Source organism: Sinocyclocheilus anshuiensis, unplaced genomic scaffold, assembly GCF_001515605.1.
Source record: "Sinocyclocheilus anshuiensis isolate Anshui unplaced genomic scaffold, SAMN03320099.WGS_v1.1 scaffold848, whole genome shotgun sequence".
In the NCBI taxonomy this organism is placed as follows: domain Eukaryota; kingdom Metazoa; phylum Chordata; class Actinopteri; order Cypriniformes; family Cyprinidae; genus Sinocyclocheilus; species Sinocyclocheilus anshuiensis.
In genome coordinates this window covers 470,435-476,515 of record NW_015549628.1, presented here as the reverse complement: position 1 = coordinate 476,515, position 6,081 = coordinate 470,435, and the positions used below count along the sequence as shown (strand labels likewise).

Here is a 6,081-nt window from a genome sequence, read left to right as displayed (position 1 = left end):
ACTTTTTTGTTTGTTGTTTTTTTTAGTTTGTTACTCAGACGCAGGCAGTGCGCTGCATGAGACAAAAAAGTAATATAGCCAAAACAACCGCATAGCCGCTCTTTAGTGTAGATGCATGTTGATTTTATCAGATGATGCCGCGCTTATAAATGAGAGTGACTCCTGGTTAACATGTATTAAAAGGGGTCGTGTTTAGTCACTATTTAATGTGGTATTTTTTGACAATATTCACTCATCATGACCGTAAAATAGGGCATTCTAAGTCAATCTACTGCAGTAGCCTATTTCCTCTCTCAATCAGTAGAAAATGTGTTTTACACCAGGTCATGCATGGGAAATAAAAATAAAAATACCGTCATGTACCGTGAAACCGGTATAATTTTGAAAAATACCGTAATATAAATTTTTGGTCATACCGCCCAGCACTACTATTTAGTACTGTAAAGCTGCTTGCTTTAAATAAATCTTTTGTATAAAGCACTATATAAATAAATGTGATGTGACATGACTGGAGGGCTGAACTGCAGAGCTCATGCCAACATATCCACATCGCTATGATCAGATGCTTTCTTGACTGTCTTCTCACCGTTTCTTTTGTTATTGAGAGGAAAGCATGTAGCAGTGTAGAGAGCAATTAGCACACTAGAAATACTGTACTAGTATAATCTTACCCCTAAGCAAAGAACAAAAATGAACATCGCTGGAAGTATATTGGGGCCTTAACCCACGGCTTCAAAATCTTTCAAATGTGCATCTTTACTCTGAGCTTCTTCCCTTCCACACAGAATCTCTGCACTTTCCTCCACTTACCGCTTCCCAATTCGCAATCCTGCAACTCTCATTTGTTGCTTTCTTTGCCCTCATCCCCAGCTTCTCTTTTCTCCCTTTGTCCTTAATTGCTATGATTAAGTCTCCTGCGTAATAATTACTGTCTCCATCCCTCCAGAAACACTGACAGACTAGGCGTTCATTCCCTCATAACCTCTATGTGCCAGTACACCAATCATGTTGAAGGAAACTGAAGCACGCTTTCTATATCAATCACGACTTGAATTAAACACACCTGAATTAGGCTACTGCACCAACATGGCCTTCAAATTAAGAACAGGCATTTGGTAAAAGAGGAAGATGATGATGTTACCTTGATGTAGCAGTTAAGCTGTGGATAAACCCTCTGCACCCCCAGGAAAATAGAGAGAGGGGTTCGGTGAGGGAAGGATGCTGTGACGACATGTGTGACCTCTGGGAAAGAGAAAACCCGGAAGCCGTGCTTCTCATACAGCTGCTGCTGTTCCTCATTGGGTGCATCCTCGCTCAAAATACTGCCCACCGCATAGCGACACTTCTGCGCTGGAACCTACAACACACATAAACAAACATTTCTTAATGCAGAAGCATTGTAATTCTTGAAATTACTGTTAGAAATGTTTGCCGAGAAAGGTTTTCATTTAATTAAGACAATCAGGAAAAAGCTCATGACAGTAATTAAATGGTTGAAGAAAATGACAAGAAAAAAAGAACTGCAACATATAAATAATGCACAAACAATAATTTAGAATGTACAAAACATTTAAATAATATAATCATAAGTACATAAAAAAAATTAAATTATATATTTTTAAATAAGTAATTTTATTTAAAGAGCAATTAAATTGTCATAAGTACATAAAAAAAATTAAATTATATATTTTTAAATAAGTAATTTTATTTAAAGATGCATTAAATTGATCAAAAGTGGAAGTCAAGACATTTTAATGTTATAATGAGAAAGGGAAATAAATGTAAAAATTCTCAGTTTCCTCAAAAATATGAATCAGCAAAACTTTTAATAAGAAGAAGAAATGTTTCTTAAGCAGCAAATTACCATATTAGAATGATTTCTGAAGGCTCATGTGACACTGAAGACTGGAGTAACGATGCTGAAAATTCAGCTTTGATCACAAAAATAAATTACATTTTTAAAATGTATTACAATATAAAACATTTATTTTAAATTGTAATATTTCACAATATCACTGCTTTACTTTATCTCTGATCAAATCAATTGTCTTGAGCATAATAATATATATATATCAAACTGAAGGCAAACTTAAAACAAGTCTCAAGTCAGATTGTGTTAGCTCACTTACAAATATGCCACACATAATGCAATATCATGTCTCTAAACATGTGGAACACACATGTACTACAGTGCACAAAACAAAAAGTGGATAATGAATGCAACCCTTTCTACTGCTCTTTAATTAGTTTGGCCCTGCTAGCTTTCACCGTTATCAACTTTTCCCAGTGAAACAGGATTATATCAAAGACGAACACTTCTCTGGCCAACAAACACTCTTCTTCCCAAACTGATCCCCAAACAGCATATCCACAACAAAAACTTTCCCAGCCCCATTAAAACCCATCAGCTGCCTGCAGTAATCACCAGAAGGAGCCGTACACATCTCACAATGCTTATCTTGTGCAACAAATAAGCAGGAAGAACTCCCTCACTCTCGCTAGCACAGTGGCATTCAAAGACAACAGGGAGCGTCCACGATTCGATGAGTCACAGAGGAAAAGCTAGCTTAATGAGAATAAACAAAGCGATGGCTGAGAAAAGCATATATGTATAAATACAGGATTAGATGGAGTTGCATGAGCAGGTGGCATTGTATGGCGAAAAAGAAAAAAACAATGAAGCTGTACTTTGATAAGACTGTGACTAGTTGCCACGCATCGTCTGGCAGCTTCGAGACCAGTGTGGATGGATGCCCAACTGTCACTTTTCACGCACGCCTCTTGCTTTTACCAACCAAAGGAATATATGCTTGCAAATGAGGGCACCGGGGAAATTTGAGATGGATTGTACGACCCAGTCTCAGCTTGGGGTTCAGGTCTCTCGAGGATTTGGAGGGAAAAGGGGTAGGTCGCCGAAGCTAGACTGTGACAGATGAAGGTCTGTTTAGAAAAGAGGCTGCAACAGTTCCCAGAACACCCATCCTTTAAATTGGAGGAAAGTGTTCATTCGTCTCGTAGTCTCTTCTGGGTCACTTTTGGCCTCCTGCCGAGCCCTCCAGGAATAGATTGCACTGCCAGTCAGGAGAAATATCAGTCACAAAAACAGATAACCAGACGAGTTAAACTGGTTTTAGTTTTCTCTCAAGATCGTTTGGTGTTTATATTAGAGTCCTAATCAATTCTGATCCTTCAACAGAATCACATAATTCTTCGAGTAGTCTGCTCACAGCTGGATCGTTCTGAGGCCCTGGTCTGCGGGAGGTCTGGATTCCCGATGTGCTCCCAGCAGGTGTTGTTCACGGGGAGTGTGTTTTAACAGACTGGCCCGTCACTAAGCATCCATTTGCTCAGAGCCTTTGACAGAAATTGTGACTAAGTCTCTTCCAACATGGCATTAGAATATAAACAAATGAGATCAACAACAAAACTTCAGGGATTGCCAGAGACCATGTTCTGTCAACAGTTTAGTCAACAGAAGGCGCGTTTCCATTACAGATTTGATATTTTAGAATAGCAAATATTGCTATTTTAGAATATCGATATTTTAGAAATGTCGATAAAAAAGTATTGCGAAATGACGGCGTTTCCATTAACCAATGTTATGCGACTAAAACGTAACCTTTTACCTCTCGCGATAAGTCATGGCAACGGATTTTGGTGGGATTTTGGCTATATTTATTCAAAGGAGGCATATGCGTGTATCTTTACAGAAGCAGCACAGAGAGCCGCTTCAGAAACGTGTGTGGCACGGCAGGAATAAACAAGCATTGACTAGAGTGACCGCAATCAGCTTCAGTGGCCGTATCAGAGCCACACTGCACCGCAGATGTGTGCAGTGTAAATTGTCTAAGCATTAATGGTAGGGAAATCCCCTTATACTGGAGAGCGGCCACGTAAATGTTTCTTGGAGGTTATAGTACATTGAAGAGGGCGTTTTTGCGAAATTGGCGCGTTTCCATTAGGCGTATTTTCAATTCGCAATTTCAATTTGCACAATTTGAAGGGTAATGGAAACACGGCTAGAGTGTCTTCAGGACGCCTTTTTTTTTTTTTTTAAACATGATGTCAAATATTACAGGGCAACTCCACAGAAGCAATGAATAATCATTAGTGAATTTTATTCCAAAAATTACATATAACTAATATAACCAAATATATATTATATAATATATAAATTATATATTAAAATATATTTATATACTAAAAATACATTTCAGTGATTTTTTTATCTTTACAAAAAAAATGTCCTTTAAATTTAGTTAATATTTCACCATGTTAATCGTACTCAATTTTACTCTCGCTAAAAAGGCATATAATTTATTTGACATTATTTTAGTAGATAAAATGTGCAAAATTTAACAAACTGAAAGTCTATAAATTTGTAACAAAACTATTTTTATTTAAAAATAATGAAGTGTACATTAAGCTATTTAAACATCAATTTAACTAAAAATACAAAGTGAATTATTGTATAAATAGGATCATAAATTTGTATTAAGGATATGAATATAATGAACACACACACACACACACACACACACACACAAAAACACAAAAGTCTTCTTGGCCAATTAATGCATCACAATAATCAGGTAGGTTGACGGAATATACACCAAAAAGTTAACTGAAAACCAAGCAGAGCCCGACCGATATATCGTTTTGCCAATTTTATATTTGCCGATATGAGCCTGTCTCAGATATATCGTATCGGCGAATATGCTGCTGATATGAATGTTTTTTTTACAGAACTTATAACGCAGATAAAATGCTTCTAAATGGTGTAATTACTTACTTTGTCCAGCAGAACGCGCTCCATTGTTTGCTACTTGCGACCCAGGTCACTGATGCACGGATGAGTTCAAACTTCACCCGAGTCCACTGATTGATGAAATTAGCGATTTATACCAATATGTGATGCTTCTGCTGGCCAATCAACCCTGGTTATGGAGTAAATGAAGACACTATGGAAAATATGTTATGATAATATAAATGGCCCATTCAAAATCCAGGGTTGGATTTAGTTTGTAATTTTGATGATTTTTTTAAGATCCCATGAGTCCTGATAAATGCAATATCAACTATTTCTGAAGTGCTTCTTGTTGGCAAGCACTTTTACCACAATGTTTTTTCTGTTGGACTTGTGTAGGCCCAAGGTGTTTTTTTTTCTCTTCTGTTAAAAGCTGTTAAATTATTAAGCAGTGTCCCGTGTAGGTTTTTTTCCTTGTATTTTATGTGGTGACCAATCGATTCTTGAGCCATTGATATCAACCAATTCAACTCCACCGCCATGGTATAAATGGCCCATTCAAAATCCAGGGTTGGATTTAGTTTGTAATTTTGATGATTTTTTTAAGATCCCATGAGTCCTGATAAATGCAATTTCATCTGTTTCTGAAGTGGAGAAGTGTTTGTTGGAAACACTGTTTTTCAGTTGGACTTGTGTAGGCCCAAGGTGTTTTCTCTTTCTCTCTCTCTTTCTTCTGTTAAAAGCTATTAAATTATTAAGCAGTGTCCCGTGTAGGGTTTTCCTTTTTATTTATGTGGTGACCACTGGGAGGTGCTCTGGCAAAGCAAAAATAAAAGTTTCATGCAAGTTCATTGTTCTAACAGGAAAAGGCTCCATGTTTTTATTTAAACTCAACACTTCTTTTATAAAGAACACAGCTTTCTAATATTATTAAAGCAGCCCGTGCATAGAATGAATAATCGATTCTCAAGCCATCGATATCAACCAATTCAGCACCACCGCCATGGACAGCACCTGGTAACGTCGCACGTAAGAAGGTATATCTTAAGCAACCTCCTAAGGTATAGTTCGGGGAACGCCTAGAAATGGTACACCTTTAGTTAAGGCATACATTTAGAGTCTTCGTAGCGTACTAAGAGAAAGCGTTATTGGAAAACGCAGCCCAGGTCAGTACACTTAAATCAAATCGTGATTTAGACTAGTGTCTGTGAATACCTTACTAACTAATAATAAGCAGCAAATTAGGAGTTTATTAAGGCAAAAGCCTATGGGATTACATCTCTGCCGCAATTCTGCTCGCGAAAGATCATATTTTGAGCGCGCAAAAGTGCGTT

At 37.2% G+C, this 6,081-nt stretch overlaps 1 pseudogene; it reads right to left on the bottom strand.

Moving 5' to 3' along the window:
* The window catches only part of LOC107659531 (testis-expressed sequence 264 protein-like), a 69,145-nt pseudogene that overhangs the window by 52,966 nt on the left and 10,098 nt on the right, over positions 1-6,081 (bottom strand).